The following is a 21,432-nucleotide window of genomic DNA, read 5'->3' as shown; positions in this document are numbered from 1 at the left end:
GAGAAATATCTCCCACAGGTCCTCATAGGACAGACGTTGTATAATATGAAGAAAAGGGTTTCAGGAATAGCCCTGCAGGAAGACTCAGGGGCCATCTTCCTCAAGTTGCCGTAGCCCTTGCTTATCAGTACCCGACAGCAGAGAAGCCGTTGCTACTCTTCTCTCTGAGATGCCAGAGCAGCAGCTAAAAATGGCTGGAACGGCTGCTTCACATCCCAAGCTACTAGCACCCAGCATCCATCTTTTGGCCTTCGTGTTTTGTCAGTAAAGAAATTAGAGTATTATTAATCAACAAATCAGTCAAATAAGCCTCATTACCATTAAAGAAGAGAAAGTAAGCGTTATTTATGCAGTTATAAGGCATTTAAAAAACAAAGAGATTATTATTAATACTTGAGCCTGGCAATCTTCCCAGAGTGGTAAACCGGCAAGGGCTTTGTTCTTGAAGAGGCGACACAGCAGTTACAGAGTCCCGCCTCCCCTGCTCCAAGCTCCTAATGCGTGGGATGCCTCCTGAATATTCAGGGAGGTTAGGAGGGCCCCTCTGCCTTCAGGGCTGTTTGGGGGAAACAGCAGTGGGTTGCAAGTTAGGGGGCTAGTGTATTTTGTGACTCTGGCCAAAACAAACAGCCTCTCTGGGCTGTGGTTTCTCAGCAGGAGCATGTGAGAAACTGAACTAAAATTACTGGTAGAGCTTTTAAAAAAAGACTAGGTCTCCATCCCATTTCAGACCAACTGAATCAGATCCCTGAGGGCGGGGCCCAGGAAATGGTGTGTTTAAGAAGAGCTCCAGGTGATTCTAGAACGCAAGCGGGGATGGCCAACCACAACCTGGTGGTTCTCTAGGTCCATCCTACCTTTGGTCTTATCAACGCTTGGGATTTCTTAGAGAGTTCTCATCCAGGGTTCTCAGACACTAATGCCTGCAGTGGGCCCACAGGTAATCTAATGAGTGAAGCGGACCAGGTACAGGAAAAAGACGCTAACCTGCTTTGAGACTAAGCATAACACCCGCTGGGTTATATTGTTTTTAAGATATGGTATAGGAAAATTCAAATAGCCAAACCCAAAGTATTTGCCAGCCGCAGACAGCCCACAGGTCCTGGTTTGAGACCACTGATAAACAGACATATCCCAGGCCCCTGTAGATGGCCAACTCACTGGCCTGTGATTCATGAAACTGCACGCTTGCTGGTGACACACACCATCCCTTGTTTGACTTCACATCAGAAGCCCCAGGTGCAGAGGGGACATTCAATAAACGCTGTGTGTATGAATGAAGAGTTGAACAAAGGTGTATGAATGGGAATGGGTGAACCCCGGACATTCCTTAATTCTTCAGTTCTACACTGTGTACTAAACTAAAAAGTGTAGGTGTCTAGGCCTGCACTGTCTAATACAGCAGCCACTGGCCACGTGTGGCTATTGCGCCCTTGAAATATGGCTAGTCCGAATTGCTATGTGCTCTAAGTATAAAATATATAACATTTTAAAGAATGAGAATGAAAAACAAGAATTTAAATGTTTCATTGATAAATTTTTATATTAATTCCAGGTTGAAATGATATAATATTTTGAATATTTTATGTTAAATAAAATATATTATTAAAGTTAACTTCACTTGTTTACATGTGACTACCAGAAAATGTTGAACATTATATTTCTGTTGGAAAGTGCTGCTCTGAGCCATTTTTTTTCAGGTATGTATCCACGACTTTCTTGTGCATGCTTTTTTACCCCAACATTTCTCTCCCACCAATAAACTTTATCCTCCTCTCTTCTCCTCTCCTCCTCATCTTCTAGAAGGATGATAATATGAGAGATGGGGAGGGAATAGGTATTTAGAAGAAAAAAAATTAGTCTTTCCCTAGGGCTGGGAGGATAGACTGTCTATTCCCACCCCCCACCCACTGGCCAAGATGTTTCCTTGTAAATGACCAGAACAACTGTCTCAGCTCCCTCAGCCCAAGATTTCCTTTGTCTGGATACCCTTCCCATTGCCCACTCAGGGAACTCTTACTCATCCTTCAAGACCAGGTCAAATGCTGCCTCCTCTGTGAAGCCCACCCCAATCTCCCAGCTGGAGTCAAGAGGACCCCCTCTTGCCTCTCTTAGTACTCAGCTCCTACTACTATAGTAATACTTCTCTCAGGAACGTTCGTGATCTTTTGACCAGCTGGTCTCTTTCATAATACATTTCAAATATGGGGCTGGTCTACTCTTCAGTGTGTTCCCAAGGTCTGACTCAAGATCTGACACATGCTGAATAAGTGTTGGATGACTGAATGGATCTTCCTTGTCATGGGGAAGTATCTTTTTTCACTCCTTCATCCCCTCAACAAATACTTCCTGAGGACCTACCACGTATCAAGCATACGAAGTACAGTCTAGGCCCAGAGAATACAGCAATGAGTCAAGCAGACAAAAATGCCTGCTCTCAGGAGCTTCCACGCTAGTGCTGGTAAGTACCTTGCATCATCCTGATGCCCAGATGTTCAATAAATGTTCATAAATGTTGCTGCTGGAGAAGAGGAATGATGGGGGGGAGGGGGAGAAGTTCCTGTGCTCCAGAGCCCATCCTTCTGAAAGGCACAGGCCCTTATATCTGCTACTGGTCTCACTAGAGACATCCTTAACAGAGTCTTTACAGCCCTCCACTTACACTGTGTACTCAAGAGTTTAGGAGGTGCTGTAGCAGTGGGACAGTACATATTTATGGGTTCTGATGGAGACGGAGGAGGTTTCTGAATTGACCCAAGCACAGCTTTCCCTTTTCTTACAGGCATAGCAGAAGTGACCAGGAAGACTGGTAAGACTTTCAGGATCATCTAGAAAGAGGAACAATTAAGATTTTTTTTTAATTGAAGCCATCACATTCATTAAGCAAAGGCTCTCTGCCCTTCAATACCACAGAGTTTTGAGTGAGAGACATACATTATGAAATACATACAAGTGATGGACAAAGGCTCCCATCACTTGCAAGTGAGCATTTCCTCTGAACATCTCATGAAGCCTCAAGCTCAGCCCGCACAGAACCAGCTCCTTGTCTTCTCTCCAATCTCAGAGAATTGAGATTCACTCCAGCCAGCAACTGGCAGCCACTTCTGTCGCCTTCTCACCATCCACATGTAGTCAATCATCGAATCCCGTCAATTCTGATTCCTACACACGTCTCTCCATTCACTGCCAGAACCAATGTCCAGCCACCATCACCACATCCCCCAGATGCTGCAGAGCCTTCTCGCCAAACCCCGTGAGTCTACTCTGGACACGGTCCCCTTTCCCGCCCCACCCCAATGCTCTGCAAAGGACACCCACCCTGTTCAAATCCAAAGATGAATGTCCTAGCATGAGAGGAATGTCAGAAACGCCTCACTGCCTAGCCCATAGTCCTGATTCTGAGAGTTGGAAGGACGAATGTTGATGCTGGGTAACTATCTAGAATGATGGAGTAGGGTGTAGGGAATAAGTTTTGGAGTCAGACACACCTGGCTTCAAATCTCAAATTTCTCACTGCCTTGCTTTGTGACCTAGGACACATTAACATCTTTGGTCCTTGGTTTTCTCATCTGTAAAAAGGGCTAATGACACTGAGCTCTGTGGCACAGACTCTCTTGGCCTAAATACTACATACCATAGAGAAAAAATGATGTAAGCCATGTATAGCACTCACACATAATGAGTTCTCAGTAAATGGTAATGAGCTAAAAAGATTATTTTCAGATAGTAAGTCTTTTTCTCCTTAGTGAAAACTACCATTCCTATAGAATCCTGGTCCTGCTCCAGATGAAACACTTCATTACTGGAAAGTTCCAGATGCCTGTATAACCTTCTCTAAATTGATCACATTTTTGTGTGGAGATAATCTAACCCCCCTTCTAGTGTAACTGAGATGGAAGATCCTTTCTGTTCCTATCATGTGAGAGCCAGTTATCTCTAGCTTTTTTAGGCTTTGAGCTTCTTTGTTTTGTTTAATTTATAAATTTATTTATTTTATTTTTGTCTGTGTTGGGTCTTTGATTGGGCGTGGGCTTTCTCTAGTTGCGGCGAGCGGGCTTCTCATTGTGGTGGCTTCTCTTGCTGTGGAGCAGGGCTCTAGGCGCATGGGTTTCAGTAGTTGTGGCACACAGGCTCAGTAGTTGTGGCTCACGGGCTCCAGAGCGCAGGCTCAGTAGTTGTGGTGCATGGGCTTAGCTGCTCCACGGCATGTGGGATCTTCCCGGACCAGGGATTGAATCCGGGTCCCCTGCACTGGCAGGGGGATTCTTTTTTTTTTTTTTTTAATTAATTTATTTATTTATTTATTTTTGGCTGTGTTGGGTCTTCATTTCTGTGTGAGGGCTTTCTCTAGTTGCGGCGAGCGGGGGCCACTCTTCATCGCGGTGCACGGGCCTCTCACTGTCGCGGCCTCTCTTGCTGCGGAGCACAGGCTCCAGACGCTCAGGCTCAGTAGTTGTGGCTCACGGGCCCAGTTGCTCCGCGGCATGTGGGATCTTCCCAGACCAGGGCTTGAACCCGTGTCCCCTGCATTGGCAGGCAGATTCTTAACCACTGCGCCACCAGGGAAGCCCAGGCTTTGAGCTTCTTTACGTCAATGTAAAGAAGGAAACATAATCAGTTATAAAATTCCCATTCTTCAAGAGAGAAAAACAAAGTGTTTAGGAAAAGCACAAACCATTCCAGTATTGAGACCAGAGAGAACGTTCTCCCCTCTGAACTAAAAAAGAGAGAATTTGGGATAATACAGGGATCGGCCAGCTTTTTCCTAAAGGGCTGGATTGTAACTATTCCAGGCTTTGTGGGCTATCTGATCTCTGTGGCAACTGCTCAACTCTGCCATTGCGGCGCAAAAGCAGCCACGTAGACAGTATGTAGACACACGAGTATGACTGTGTTTCAGTAAAACTTTATTTACAAAAACAGGCAGCTGGCCCCTGGGCTGCGGTTCACTGACCCCTGGTGTCATATGATGAACCACAATCCAGCTATCTGACTTTGAACAGTTTACTTCTGCTCTTTGAACCTTAGTTCAAAATACCAAAAGATGGGAGTTACTGGCTTGATTGAGAGCTAAGTGAAATAAAAGCTGGCCAACCCTCATTTGTGGAATATGTATTTGCAAATTTGCCTACACTTTATTTGTCACCCCCATGTCAATACTCGTGGGCTCTTGTGGTCATTCAGGGACACACACAGGATGGGGGAATTTGAGTCTCCTGATGCTCGAGTTCCCAGCTGAGGCAGAGCCAGGCAAGGCTCTGTGGTCTAGTTTCTGCTCTCATCCTGTAAACAAGTATCCTTTTCACTGTCTATTTAGCGCCACATTTTTCACATTTTTGTTGGTGATTTTGCTGTTTAAAGTGGCCCCAAGCATAGCGCTGAAGTGCTGTTTAGTGTTCCTAAGTAGGAAGGCTCTGATGTGCCTTCCGAGAAAATACGTGCATTAGATAAGCTTCGTTCAGGCATCAGTTACAGCACCGTTAGCTCTGAGTTCAATGTTAATGAATCAACAAAATATACTTTAAAAGGTGCTTTGACACAGAAATATCCATGAAAAAAGATGATGTATTGATCAGCTGATGAAAATGTGACCAGAGGCTCGCAGGCACCTAACTCTGTATTTCTCTAGGAGCGGTGTTCAGCATTCATTAATCCAGTGTTTGTGGCTACTTAGAACATAACTGCCAGGAATAAGGAGAATCGCCTGTATAGGAACGTGTTGTCCAAAGCAGTGGACGACAGTCATGCTATTACAAAACCCTCAGTAAGTAACAATGCTGTGACTATGCTATTATTACTAGTGAATCACAATAGTCTTATCTCCTTATGCTGCAATGATGCTATTACTAATTAACCATGCTAGTTCAATTCTATTTGTATTATTTAATAAGAGTGCTATATTGCTGTTATTAAGTGGTTGTAGCCAAAATCAGCCAGAGAATGTGTTCATGTCTTTTTTTTCCCTTGACATCCTGCAGGCAAAATACCAAAAAGAAAGCCTTTCTACTGACTATCTTCCAGGGGCTTCTGCAGACAGAAAACAGAAATAAGGGCTCTCTGGAGCAGTGATTTTGGGTAAAGATCCGAGTGGCTCCATCCAGGAGAGAAGCAGGGAGCTGCACCTGGTGGGGACTTGCGGCTGGGCCCTCCCGGAGAACACAGGCCTGTCCAGGACCTCACCTGCTCGGAGGGCTGAGAAGACTCTGGAAAGCAGCATCCCTCTCCTTGCTGCCCTAGTTAAAATGCCAGCCTGGTATTTATTTATTTGCTCCCACACAGATGCCAATTATGGGGGGCTGGGGAAAGAGACAATGGCCTCCGTCAGATTGACAACGGCTGCTAAACAAGGGGCCTCTGTGGCGTGTTTAATGAAAAGACCACTGTGTTTTTATTGCATCTATTTGATTTTAGAGTGTCGTTTATAAAACAATTCAACCGGCAGGATTAACTGCTTCTGGGCTTTCTCTTCTCCCTGCGGCTCTGTGGGTGTCCCCTCTCTCCCGTTCCCTTCCTCCCTCTCCCCCCAGCAGGTTCCTTTCTAGACCTTCACGGGCCTCACGGAGAGACCAAGGCCTGCACAGAGCCTCGCCAGGCCAGGACTCGCCAGTGGCTCCTGGATTTGTCCCCATTGCCCTCTCTCCCCAGCACCACCTCTAGACTGGCCGCCAACAAGAGCCTCTCAAGCTTGCTTCCCTTACTTGTTCACGATCCAGAAGGCTCCTTCCCCCACCAGGCTTTTGGAAGCCTGTAGGGCAGGTTTGGGTTGTGAGCAACAAGCCAGGGAGTGTAACTGGTGCTTAGGGCCTGGGGGGTGAGCACGACACAGAATGTGCCATCCAAAATGACCCCCCAGTGATTTTATTCCCCTTGCCACTTTATAGCCAAGGTGATTTAGTTTCTAGTCCCACAATCTAATTACCAACTCGCATGGTATGTGAATCATATCCAAATAAATCTGCTGTATATATTTTGAAAATCCAGTTACCATACTTCCTTACTCAAAACTCTTACATGACTAGGTATCACCGCAGAGGATCAAGCGCAAACTCCTCAAGTTCTAGGCCCGTCTATCTCCCCCATTTATCTCTTCTCACTGCTCCCCACTGGTTCCCAGCCCCACTCCAGCACCCCCTTCACTTAGATTCCAGCTCCACCTGCTGTTCAGAGTCTATCTTCCAGCTTACCTCCTTCCCTGACAAATGCCTACGCATCCTTCAAGGCTCTCAAGGTATCACCTCCTCCAGGAAGCTGACCATGACTCCTCCCATCCTCGCGCTGCCTCTCTGAGCTCCCCTTGTATAATCTGTATAATTTTCAGGGCAGTTACCCTACTCGACAGGCCCAGGCAGGAAGCAGATGGGATTCAGTGCCCAGCAGAGAGCCAGGTTTACAGAAGAAGCCCATCAGGAGGGAGAACAGCCCCTCTCTCCCCAAATCTCTCAGATTTCATGAGAGAATTTGTTTGAAGAAAAGTTCTACTGTCACAAAAATTTTGGAAATGTCCTAAGTCATTGAGTTCGCCTGATGTGGAAACTGAGACAAACTCAAACTTCTTCATGACGGTGTTAAGTCAGTCTGAGGATAAAAGGCCTGCAGGTAACTGTATACCTCACTGGCCAATGAGGACTCTTGAGATCTGGAGTGAGAGAAAGCTGGAAGGGGAAGGTTCAGACTGCCCTCAACAGCCAGCTATCCTGACCTGTCGCATAAACTTCCCAAGAGGACTCATGCCTTGGAAGAGGCCATGGAATGTTGACTAGGAAGACAGGTTTATGCTTCTAGAGCCTTTCTCGTGTCTTTCTAAAGGACTTCAGAGACTGTAAAGCCATTTGCTCCTCTGGGTTCTTGTGTGTCTGTGCATTTATTTGTACTTTCCACACCATTCCAGAATGTTCTATTAACTGATCCTTTATCTGTAAGAGACCATGGCCTCTCTCTGGGGGAGAGGGGGTGAACTGTGTTCATACTTGTCCCCTGAGGGACACTGGGTCTGCTGAGGCCACCTCCTCATCTTACCACAGGGATCCCAGGTCCAGCCTGCAGGGGGCCCTGACCAAGGCACCCAATGTTCAATGGTGGAGCTGGGTGGAACCCAACTTCCACTGCTCACCCACGAGCCCTGGACTTGGCGAGTGGCACCAGCATGGGCTCCTCAGCACACAAGCTTCCCACCTGGGCTGGGAGCAAAGGGAGTGGTGGTGTGTGACCTGGCATTGCCTCTTGGGAGAGACCACCTTGTAACTATATTCCCCAGCCCCAGAAAAGGGAAGCAGAAGCAAATATATATTCACTGTGCACTGAGCACCAACTATGTACCAGATACCTTGTCACACACTCACACTCACACACACACACACACACACACACACATACACACACACACACAGACAGAGCCTATAGCCAAGTAGCATGATAACACAGGTTATCTCATTTGGTTCCCATAACAACCCCAGGAGGTCACGATTTCTGTCCCCATTCTCCAGATGACAAAATCAAGGCCAAGAGTAAATGGCAAAATGGGGGTTTTCAGACTCAAGTCTTCATGACTCCAAAGTCTGAGTGCTTTTAACACCATCTACATCCCCAACCTCCTGGGCTGACTCACTCCATCTTGAGCTCCACTTCACAGAATCATGAGGTCCCGTCAGTGCAAGTTCAGCCCCGTTCAGTAATCATTCCCTGAGAGCCAGCTGTATGCGATCCCCCACCACAGGGCCATGGGACAGAGATAATTAAGGCGCAGTCCTGTCCTCCCAACGTGGAAGCCTTCTTTTCAGCAGGAAGTGGTGCATGCTAGGAAGTAAGGCAAGGCAAAGACTTCAAAAGAAACTAGCGTCTACTGAGTGCTTACTGTAGGCTAGACATGTTCTGAAGGCTTTTTATTGATTCCTCATAACGACACCATGGGGATATTCTATTGTTATTCCCCGTATTACAGATGGAGGGATTTGAGACTCAAGGTGATTTTGTCATCTGTCCATGGTCACACTGTTGTGAGGACAAAGGCCTGGCCAGTTCAGCCCGAAGACAAAGTCTGTGCTAGAATCAACTGTGCATTATACCCGAGGGTCAAGAAAGGCTTCTTGGGAGCAGGTGGCTTTCTAGCCCCAAATAGTATTCCAGTCTCTTTCTTCTAGGACTCCTCACAAAAGCAAAGGTAATTCACTGAAGATTTTAAAAGTTCTTCCCTGATTTTGGTCCTAAGAAACACAACATTCTCCTCTAGTGTGCCATAGGCATTGTCACCACACACCTCCTGGGTTCTCCCGTCTTCCTCACCCTGCAAGGTCCAGATCACTCCCAGCCTCCCTGGAGTCTTCCCCCCTCCATTTCAGATAAATGATCACCTCTTCCTCTAAACTCCTCTAGCAGGTCTCAGATCTGGGGGTTGGAGGAAAAAAAGGGGGACTCAACTTATGAACAGTCTAGTATTTACAAGGCATTGGGCTGGGGGGTTCATATAATTACATTTTTTTAATCTCACTTTGCTTCTACACTTCTTACTGCATGAAGCAGGTGTTACCATGATACAGAAGAGAAAACAAGTCACAGAGGAGTGTCATGGCTTGCTCAAGGTCATCCAGCTTGTGAGCAACAGAGTGAGAATTACAGGCAGACCCCAGAGACATTGCAGGTTTGGTTCCAGACCACAGCAATAAAACGAATATCACAATAAAGCGAGTCACATGAATTTTTTGGTTTCCCAGTGCACGTAAAAGTTATGTTTACGCTATACTGTAGTCTATTGAGTGTGCAATAGTATTATGTCTAAAACAACCGAAGTACATACCTTAATGAAAGAATACCCAATTGCTGAAAAATGCTAACCATCATCTGAGCCTTCAGCAGGTTGTAATCTTTGCTAGAGTAATATCAAAGATCACTGATCACAGATCACCCTAACAAGTATAATAATCATGAAAATGTTTGAAATTACCAAAATGTGACACAGAGACATGAAGTGAGCAAGCGCTACTAGAAAAATGGCACCGATATAGATTTGCTCCATGCATGGTTGCCACAAACCTTCAATTTGTAAAGAGTGCAATGCAGTTGTCCCTCGGTATCTGTGGGGCATTGGTTCCAGAATCCCCTGGGTACACCAAAATAGAAGGATGCTCAGGTCTCGTATATAAAATGGCGTAATATAATGAATACAGTCAGCCCTCTGTATCCTCAACGTTCGCACCCTTGGATTCAACCAACCAGCCAGTGGAAACACCCGCGGTTGGTTGCTTGAATCTGAAGATTCAGACCTTACTAATAAGGAGGGCTGACTGCATATTTATTGGTAAAAATCTGCATGTCAGTGGACCACGCAGTTCAAACCCATGTTACTCAAGGGTCAACTGTATCTGCCAAGCACAATAAAATGAGTCGTGCCAGTGATCTGTCTGACCCTTAAGTCCACATTCTTACTTTATTGTGCTGGTATTGTATTTGTCTCCTTCTGTAGATGTCTATCCACCGGTGAACAGATGGTGCACTCCTTGAAGGCAGGAATAGCATTACTGATTTATCTTCTAAGGCCTGCATTGCATTTGGATGTCCTAGCAATTACTTACTAGAATTTTATCAAATAAATGAATATTTTAAATGTTCCTATATCTTCAGTGTTCAGCAGAGTACCCTACATACTATCGGTCTCTAATGAAAGATATTTTTTATTTTCTAAAAATTAAGACAAATATTTTATTAACTGTTAAGCTTAGCATTAATGATTTTGCACTCCCTCACTCCCACCCACACACATACACAAAGTCCAAGACAGTGCTGTTCCTGCTAACATTTCATTGCTATTTCAACTTACTTATTATAACCCTGGTTAACTCCAGACCCTGGTAGAAAGTTAACTTCCACCTATTCTGAATTTTGCTCTTAGCCTTTTCTGTGGCATGCAGATGACTTTGGAAATCCCAGGCTTATGGAGAGGTGTAATGTGATAGAAATGCACTATTTCTTGTATCACATTTGAAAGAACTAGTTTTCTAGAACCTGCTCTAAGTAGCTTATTAACCTGATTCTATCTAGTTCATCTCCCTATACCTTAGTTCTTCAAAAGAAAAACACAGTCAGGTTCCAACTAAAACTCTGATGTTCTATGAATCAGGCAAGAGGACCTCTGAGGTTCTAGTGAAGGGTCTTTTCAATGATGGAGATGAGTAAGCTTTCCTAACCACAACTGCACATTTGGCAAGATGTGTTCCAGTGCTTTCCAACAGCCCTACCATCCCCCTATCTTCCCGCATGGTAGAAATTCAAACTTTGAAGAATCAATGAGAGCTACCCACCTCAAAATACTAAGAACAAGCACCCTTTAGGTGCTATACATATAACAATTCTTTCTCTAAAGGAGCCTTTCTGCAGAAAGCTATCTTATGGCTGGAAGAGAAGCTTTGGAGAAATGCGTCCAGGGGAAGAAGCGACCCTTCAGAACCATTGTCTTAAGTATATTATTTAGAGTTACAAAGGTAACGAGAGGAAGAACTAAAAATGTGATAATACTGACTCCTAATTGCAAGTGCACCCTGGGAGAAGGTGAGAGAGGTGGGGTGTCAGTGAGCTAAGCCTTTGCTTAAACCAGCAGGGAGGTGATAGATACCGTGTAAAGCTGATACATCACTTTGGAGCAGTTTAAGCAAATGCTATTTCATGACGTGGAAGCAACCACCGTAAGAACTAAAAACAAAAGTAGTTAAATGTGACTGCCTTCTGGGAGGGGGTGTGAGGTTGGGGAAGGATTTTGCTTTTTACTACAAGACCTTCTGCACTATTTTATCTTGTAATCATTTGTAAGGATATCTTTGATTTTAGAAAATTAAAACAAAATGCTGCTCCCCAGGAAGACGCTGTCCTTTAAGGAGTTTGGAACCATTTCCATGTCTCTGTTCAGCTACCTCTCAACCCTGTGGCTTCTGGTGAACAGGATATGGTACTAATGGAGAAGAGGGTATGTTATATGTTCATGTCAAGGGGGTGGGCACAAAGCAATGTTTCTAGAAGTGGTGGTGAACGTTCAGAAGTGCTCTGTGTTCTTTCAGAAAGTACATTTTCTGTAAACAGTTATGATCTAAACAATCAATAATGAAGTTGGGGAAATAGCCAGGCATCAGAGCTCATTTACAGGGGGGAGTAATTGCCAGGTGTCACATCTTTGCTAATTGCTTGGAGTAAGGGACCTAGGAAAGCATCTGCAAAACGAAACCCAATCGTAGGGATGGTGTGAAAAGCTTAGATTCAGATGATCCAGGTGTCTGTGTCCTAAGCTGCATCGTCATTTTCAGGCTGGCAGCCAGAGATGGGGTATAAGAAGTGGGAAGGGTGCCAGCTTGGACTCAGAAGGCCTGGGTTCTTGCTGTGCCCCTGGCAATATTGGGCTGTGGGCTCTGAACTGCTTATAGATGGCCCTGCACAGAGCAGGGTCATGTAGGTCACCTGGTTAAGTTGTCCTCCTTTCTCAGCTTCTGTCTCTTTAGCTGTACACGTGAATTTAACAATTTCTACTTCTAGAGTTGCTCTGAGGATTACATGAGTCGACATAGCAAATGCACTGGAATTCTGCAACTTCTTAACTGATATCCCTAGCTTTATCTTCCCCAGGTTACACTCCTTTAATAACTTCCCATTTCCCGGTGCATTGTGTCCCAAAATAATGTGAGCCACAAATCTGGGCCACACATGTGGTTTTAAATATTCTAGAAGCCACTCTTTAAAAAAGTAATAAAAAGGTCATTAATTTTCACCTTATCGAAAACATTATAATTTTAATGCATAATCAATATATCAATATAAAATTAGTAATGAGACATTTTACATTTTTTGTCACACAAAGTCTCTGAAATCCAGTGTGTATTTTACACTTATAGTACATTTTCGTTCAGACTAGCCACATTTCAAGTGCTCAATGGCCACATGTGGCTGCTGGCTACCATATTGGATAGTGCAGATCTAGTTCTTCTTTCAGCTTCTCCAACAGGCCACACACTCTCTGGCCTCTTCTCACATGCTCTTCCCTCTGCCTGGAACATGCCCTCCACCACCTCCAACCCACATTGCTGGGCTAACTTTCAAATCAGGTCACTTCCTCCTAGAAATTCCCCATGGGTCCATTAGCCTAGGGTAAGGGCCCCTCCTACATGCTCCCACAGCATTCTGTAGAGTCCCATTAAAACACTTATTAAATGGGTTGTAATTGCTCGGATTTCTTGGACTTTAAGCTCCACATGTATTTTGTTTATCGATGAACCTCCAATGCCTAGGATGTACCTAGTTCATGACAGACACCCAGTAAATGTATGTGATTTTGCTTGTTAAAATAAAGCACCCTCCAGACCTTGGACATGGATCCACTCAAGGATGGTCCTAAGAAGCAAAGAGAAACTAGTTTTTAATATATGCACCCCTATGTTCATAGCAGCACTATTCACAATAGCCAAGACATGGAAACAACCTAAATGTCCATCAACAGATGAATGGATAAAGATGTGGTATATATATATACAATGGAATATTACTCAGCCATAAAAAAGAACGAAACAATGCCATCTGCAGCAACATGGATGGACCTAGAGATTATCATACTAAGTGAAGTAAGCCAGACAGAAAGACAAACACAGTATGATATCACTTATATGTGGAATCTAAAATATGACACAAATGAACTTATCTACAAAACAGAAACAGACTCACAGATATAGAGAACAGACTTGTGGTCACCAAGGGGCAGGTGGAAGAGGGATGGATTGGGAGTTTGGGATTAGCAGGTGTAAACTATTATATATAGGATGGATAAACAACAAGGTCCTACTGTATAGCGCAGGGAACTATATTCAATATCTTGTGATAAACCATAATGGAAAAGAATATGAAAAAGAATGTATAGATATGTATAACTGAATCACTTTGCTGTAGAGCAGAAATTAATATAACATTGTAAATCAACTATATGTCAACAAAATAAATTAACAATAACAAAAAGAAACTAGATTTTCCTCTCGACACACCTACCAACCTATCCACAGGTCTTGGAGTCAGGCAGTTCTCCGTTCCAATTCTGATTCCACAACTTAATAAATCTGTGTCCTGGCCAAGTCCCTTTACCTCTTGGAACCACAGTTTCTCCATCTGTAAAGTGGGGCTATCAATCTCTACCTTGCATGGTTGTTGCACAGATTAAGCAACTGATGTAAAGTGGTCGAGAATAGCACCGGGCACACGGTAAGTACCTAACACCCAATTTCATCACATTGAAGATGACATCAGTGACAATTGCTCCAGTCATAAGACACATAGTTACTTTATTAGCCACTGAGAAAAGAGGAAAAAACCTCAACAACAGTACCAATTAAACTCTGACATGCCTATGGCGTGTAACACGCATCTGAATTTCAGAGATGTTAAAATGTTAAATTGCACGTGTCTTCAATTGAGGACATATGGTAAAAGCTCCCCTCTTCCCCCGGAGAACTCTTAGGTAGAAGATGCTAAGCTCTGATTTGTGTCAAATTACATGGAGTCATGAGACTGGGGCTTCACTGGAAGGTGAGGAATGACTTTTTACTGAGTGCCCACTATTGTTTTATTTACTCCTCAAAACAATCTTCTTGGGTATACTCCTCATTTTTAAAAGGAAGAAACGGCGGCTCAGAGAGGGTAAGTTGCCCAGCTAGCATACTGTAGCCTGGGCCTGTGTCAGCAGAGCCCCGCTGTCTCCAGCCGGCCCAGCCTGCATGAAAGCCCTGGGCTCCTGAGGCTGAGGCAGGCTCCCCAAGCCTTGTCAGCTGCATCCTGCTAACGTCCCGTAAAGGCCTAACCTCCTCAAGCAAGCTCAGGATCAAACCGCCAGACGTGAGCTTATTAGATTTAATGCCAGGAACAAACATTGCAAACAACAGGTTAAGGAGACCCCTGCAAAGATCTGTGAAAGGAGCGGAGCCTCGCTCTCCAGGGGCTGCAGGCTGGCGGAGCGAGGGGTTTGCACAGCTCTGCCAGCTCCACAGCTAGTGGAAGGGAAGAAAGAACAATGGCCTCCCCCCTCCACGGCCTCAGCCAGCCTCAACCTTCCTCCAGAGCACCCATTTGTGGGTGGGGAGAAAGGTGAAGGGTCCAAGGGGCTGGGATGGCCAGGGGTGGAAAACTGGGGGTGCTGTCAGAAGGGAGGCCCTAGTGCGTACGTATGTGTGTGTGTGTGTGTGTGTGGTGGGGGGGGGGGGTCACCTGAAGTCATCAGTGCTTGAAATTTACACGTCAAATGCAAACATCTAGTTGGTAGCAGGGGCGGGGGACAAAAAGCAAAAAAGCAGAAGCTTCACGCTAGCCACGGGGGACTGGATTTGCTCTTAAATCCCTGTGAGGGTCTTTCGCAGGAGGCATCGGCCTTTTGCTCTCCCAGGCTCACTGAGGCTGAGATGGGTGACAAACGCTGTTCCTGCAGATTGAAGATACATGGGTTTTGCGCCTTTAATTCTCTTGCCTTTGAAAATTAAGCCTCTTTCCACGGTGTCAACTAAATCAGGTCCCTGATTTCCTCATCTACGGAAGTTTAGACTTAATGAGGATTTCTCAGGACTTTTCTTTGTTTAAAGTAGCTCCCTCCATCCCCGTCACAATTTTTCTAGAATACGTCTTTGGAAATCAGGTAAGAGAGGAGCTAGTCTGGCCAAGTGGAGGGCAGGACTCATCAGGCTACCCATCAGACCCCTCCCCTCCCATCCTCTGCTGAAACCCCAGCACCGGCAGAAGAGAGATTAGAAACCACTGAGCTGGCACTTCCAGCCGTGGCCTTCGATGATTCTCCTGTAAATTAGGGGGGGAAAAAGCCTAGCCACGTACGAGTGCAGCCTGATGTAGTAGAAGGATGGCTGGCTTTGGATCACAGAGGAAAGCGGTATTTTCATCTTAGTTCAGCTGTGACCTGACCTTCCTCATGGTTTGGCTTGGGTTCATTCTAGGTTCCGCCATTCACTTGTACACCTTAGCCAGGGTACTTCTCTCTGGGCCTCAATTTCCTTCAGGAGCTGGGAGAGCTCAGTGTCTGTCATACTGTACTCATGAGTGTCCTAAGGCCTCCCATCCCCTTCCTCCCCACTCTATCCTGCTTTCCTCTATTTTATACACTGTGGGTCCCTATAAAATTTCCTTTGAAGAGAGGTTTTTGTGGCCAATAAAAGTTTGGAATCCGCCAGACTGAATAATCTCGTGCATTGCTTTCAGACTTGACATTCTCTGATTCTAAAAATCTCCAAGTTACAATCTATTTGCCAGAACAAACAATGCCCAAAGAAGTCTCAAGCTGCTGGATATGGGTAAGTGGTGTGGGTGTGTGTGTGTGTCTGTGTGTGTGTGTGTGTGTGTCTGTGTGTTTTCAATCCTTCAACATTTTTTTTTGATGCCTCAGTCTCTCAGACACAAACCACATGCAAACACGTCACCTGGGAAGTTTGGCTGCTCTCTACTTATTTCTGTGCACAGAATGCCCACAGGTGATGTGAGGCACATGCGTGTCTGTGCCCAGGCCAGCTCTCTGCTTTGTCCTCTGCAGGGGGGGAGGACACTGCTGCCCTGTGGCTTACAAACAAGCAAACCAATCGAGAGAAACACAGCTCTGCCAGGCAGGTACCCACATCCTGGGCTTTCTACTTCTCCTGATGGCTTGCCTCCTTCCCCCAGGCCTTCCCTGATTCTTGCTCATCTCTCCAAGAAGGAAAAAGGAAGATAGAAAATGCAATCTGGTAACCATTTCAAGATGGTGATGTGATGCTAGAAAACCTTCACGGAAAGGGCTGCAGACTTACAAAGTTTCCCAAGGCTTATTGGGTGAGAAACTTCCAGACCCAGGCCCATCCCAGCACCACCGCTGCAGAGACAGCCTGAGAGAAAACAAGATTTGAGGCTGGTTCTCCCTGGGTGACAGGTAATCCTCAGCAACCTGCACAGACAGGCCTTCTGGTCCAGCCTGAGACTCCAGCAGAGGGGAGCAAATGACAGGAAAGCCAGACTGTGAATAAATCTATAATAATAATAATATATTAATAATATATAATATATATATAATAATCTATTTCTCTGGATCGTGTGAGTTTTATTTGGGGGAAGGGTAGAGCACACATGCTTTTCTGATTATACCTTCACTATGCCACCTAAAAACGAGGAGACACATAAGCTATAAACTTGAAAGAGGCCCTAGAGATCATGTAGTTCACCCGCCTCATTTGAAGGATGAGAAAACTGAGACCCCATGTAAGGAAGCTCCTTGCCGGAGATCATCCAGCTAGTCTGGACCTCAGGCCATTGGCCATTTTATTCACCTGCTAAGGCTCAAGTCTCCTGCTGTGGCCTTCATTTGGTCACAGCACACTGTGGTAAGACAGGACAGAAGGGCCGTGCACGGCACATGTGGGGACGTGGTACCCGTGTGTAGGAGGAGCGTGAGGGCTGCCACGCGTGGTTGGTCAGGTTGTGCCCTGCACAAGGGGCACCCACTCTGGAGTGAATGAGACCTGATACCTGGCTCCCACTCTGCCCGCCCAGCTGTGTGCCCTGGTGCAGGGCTGTGTCTGCCTGGAGGAAGGGCATCTTTTCCTCATTCTCACGGAAGTGCTGCCAAGGGCCAGCAGGGTTTCCGGGCAGCAGGAAGTGTTTACAGGGGAAAGACAGGAGCAAGGCCCTGAGACGAGTTTATGAGGCAAAGAAAGGGAGGGCAGCCATTCTGTGAGAGGAGGACGTGCAAAGGGAGGTATCAGAGTCCGCAGTCTCTGCAGCTCTCTGCTGGCCCAGGCCCAGTGCCCTGGAACACATGGGCCCTGACTGCAGGCATCTCTAGAAGGACCAGGCCAGGAGAATCCCTCTCTGGACACCATCAGACTAGACGGTTACAGACCCTGCACGTCTGGGCCACCTCTCCACCCCGTTCCAACCGCTCTGGGGTCCCAGCGGGAACCCCAAGGCCTCTGTCACTATCATACTCCTTGCTGCTCTGTGGGGCACCCTCTGCAGTCGCCCCCCCCTCCCCGCCGGCCTTCTTCCCTGCTCCTCCACTTCCCGAGGAGGGAGGAAAGGAGAACCAGCGCAGCTGTTCTGCCTGCCCCTGGGGGTGGTCTGGCTGTAAACACTCCTCCCCTTCTCCCCCCAGCTTCTGCTGCTTCAGGAAAGGGCTGAAGACACAGATTCTAAATATAGGTCCATTGCCTATCCTTCTGCCCAGCTAATAGTAGCACGTTTGTGGAAGCCACTGATAGCATTATTCCCTTTGTTTTGGCTGCACTGGTGGGAATTCTCCTGCTTTCACAGTAAGGTAGGCTGAGCCAGCAGAAGGCTGGGGACCACGCTGAGCCACATGCAGCGAGAGCTCTGCGAACCGGGGGCTGCGCCACTTGATTTATGGAGCTCCGTTCCAACACGAGATTTATGAGTCTGTGAAGGGGGAGGCTCGGGAAGCGGGTGGGGGGGGGGCAGTTCTGGTTAATTGAATTTGTCAGCTTCCAGATGGAGGGGGCACTAACAATTGTTGATAATTTACTCTGAGCCAGGGATACTATGAAGGACTGCAAATATGGGATGTCTGCGAATCTTCCCAAGGGCCATGAGAGGAGGTAGAACTGTTGTCCCTGTTTTACAGATGAGGGCACTGAGAGGCTCAGAGAATGACGGTAATTGGCCTATGACTAACAGCTGGTCCATGTAAAGATGAGATGCGAACCCAGGTTTCGGGGACTGCAGAGCCTTGGCTTTTTATCATGCTGTCAGGACTATTTGCTTCAACGCTGGCAGAAAATCTTTTGAGCATGGTGTGGTTTGCTCCCTCTGTATGGTCTGTAGTCAGGGTCAGAGAAGTAAAGCAGCAACTTTGGAGTCCGGGGACTTGAACTCTGGGCCTGCCTCCATCAGGCCAACTTGGAGTAACTGCTTAAGCCTCTCTGAACGCTGGTTTCCCATCTGAAAAAGAGGGGTGCAGGTAAAGGAACTCCAAAGTCACTTTAAGCCCTGGCTCTTGGAGTCTGTGTTGCATTTCTTGGCAGGGAGGAGGGTCTTCTTTATACTGATGGTCAGTTATCACCATCCCAGCTCAGAAATGTAGCCTGAAAAGAGCACGGGGTGGGGGGATGAGGTGGGGGCCGAGGGCCAACTGAACATGTTATTGACCAGGAGACCCCGGAAGCCGCCTTCCTACAAGACTGCAGCTCAGTTGTCCTGCAGTGCCTCTCTACGAAGTAAAAGAGAACAAGAAAAGCGAATGCTGCCTCAGGCAGCTTTAATACAAATGAGGTCCTCTCAGTTTCTCAAATGCACTCAGAGAAGAGAAAAGGAGAAAGCAGATTGGAGAGAGCTTGTGAGTGACGGGTAACACGTGGGGCAACAGTAGGTATTGATCTCAATCCATTGTTTCTTTTCTCGTCTTGTTCCAGGGAGGATTGAAAGCATGGAGATTTAGGAGCTGGTGATGCCTGAGAGGAAGGCAATGCCATTCACCAAGAAAGGAGTCTGTGAAGACGGCGGAGTCTAGAAACAAAGTTATAAGTGCCTGTCTCCAGTGGGAAAATGAGACTGGCTGGACAAATTGACTCATGACTGCTGGATTATTCTCTGGCACCTGCAGAAATGCACCCCTTAGGGCACCCGGCCTCACTGTCAGCATTTTGATGAAAGACTCAGGACCAAAACCAGGACCTCCTGTCCCACTTAATCTTCCCAAAGCTCTCTTCTCCAGAGTCCCCTGGGTATAAAACATCATTAAGGACACACACATTTTGGGTTTTATTGAGTCCCTAGAAACTCATGGAAGGATTCTCTTCCCAGACTCCAGACGCTGGAGGAGATTTCCCACCAGGCAGAGACAGAGGAAGTTCCCAAATCCTCGCCACTTCATCTCTGTTGTATTTTACTGAAGTTAAACCAATACTGAAATTTAATTTCCAGAAACGTTTCCTGGACCATTTCTCTGAGGAAGGAAGCGAGCCCATTAGTGAGCAACTAACGTGGCCCGTGGCAGTCTCTCAGGAATTCCCAGAGCAAGCAGCTCCGGAGCACTGCCGGGTATGTGCTTGTGCACAAGTGACAGGCGGGTGCGGTGACACTGTCACCATCAGGAAATCACAAACAACGGGATGGTTTCCAAGGTGAGACAGGGGTTCTGCACCCTCACAGAAACAGACAGAGCCTGAAGGGAAATCGCGCAGACATGCCAACATGCGCAGACCCAGACAAGTGCACAGGGTCCAGGAACACAGATGCATCCAACAAGTACCTACAGGGCCCAGACGCACATGCCTGCACAGCAGACGTGTGCACACGCGTCTCCACCTGCAGAGTCCCCGGACACACAGGCATACAACTGTGGCTCAGCCCTCCAAGTGTCCGCAGACTTTGTTACTGGGGCCAGGGAGGGTAGTCCCTCCAGACTGAAGTCGGCCACCTTAGGGACTCCCCTCTAGGCACCAGCTCTGGAGGAACCCACCCCCAGCCCCCCGCAAAGTGTTAGTAGGTTCGTTTTCAAAGCTGTTTTGTCATCACCTCTGCCCAGAAGATCTTGGAGCGAGTGCTCCAGGCAGAAGATGAGTAACACACACTTTAGGGGGTTTAACATCTTCTGAGCAGGACAGGGGATAGGATGAGATGGTGTGTTAAAGAGACAGTGGCAGGCAGTCAGGGAGATGGAGAGTAAGCCTCCTCAGAGTCAAGTCTGCTTCTGTACTCTTGGATCCCCAGAGCCCAGCAAGGCAGCGGCAATTGGTAGTGCTTCATAAATCAGGGGTCCACGGCCCGGTAGGAACCGGGCCGCACAGCAGGAGGTAAGCGGCGAGCGCGGGGAGCAAAGCTTCATCTGCAGCGATGCTCCCCGTCGCTCGCATTACCGCCTGAACTATCCTCCCCCGCCTCCCCACCGTCCGTCTGTGGAAAAATTGTCTTCCACGAAACCGGTCCCTGGTTCCAAAAAGGTTGGGGACCGCTGTCATAGATGATTCCTTGATGCATTAAAATTCAGGGCTATTTCAGGCCAAACTCACTTGGTCTCTCTACCTTGCCTCCCCACTCCCCAGAGTATCAAGTCCACGTTCATTACAGCCCAGCCTACAGGACACTTCCTAACGAGGCAGAACCTGTCCTCCCACGGCATCCCTCCCACCTCCCCCATGTCTGCCCTTCACTCACTGTTCCTGTTTCATTGAACTTCTTCCCATTTCTCCAGGACTCCAGGTCCTTCAGGTCTCAGAGCCTTTGTGCAAACTTTACCTCTGCCAGGAATACCCTCCACTTCCTCCTCTGCCTGGTAAACTCTCATCCTTCAAGATGCACATCGACCATCCCCTGCTCTTCTGTAGCTTTCGCCGTTCTTCCCCGCCCCTTGCTCTCCCTCTACGCAGGTTCACTGCAGCCTCCAAAGAGCTCCTGAAGACCTTCCTTCATCCCTTTGTGGCTATTCCCTACACAGAGGGC

The 21,432-nt window shown here is 46.9% G+C and overlaps 1 protein-coding gene across 3 annotated transcripts in view; it reads right to left on the bottom strand.

Annotated features, from left to right (window-relative positions):
* The window catches only part of TENM4 (teneurin transmembrane protein 4), a 744,874-nt gene that overhangs the window by 555,648 nt on the left and 167,794 nt on the right, over positions 1 to 21,432 (bottom strand). The window lies entirely within an intron of this gene.

The sequence above is a fragment of the Balaenoptera ricei genome, chromosome 8, assembly GCF_028023285.1.
Source record: "Balaenoptera ricei isolate mBalRic1 chromosome 8, mBalRic1.hap2, whole genome shotgun sequence".
NCBI lineage: Eukaryota > Metazoa > Chordata > Mammalia > Artiodactyla > Balaenopteridae > Balaenoptera > Balaenoptera ricei.
The sequence above is the reverse complement of the archived record's forward strand: the minus strand, read 5'-3'. Positions and strand labels throughout refer to the sequence as shown.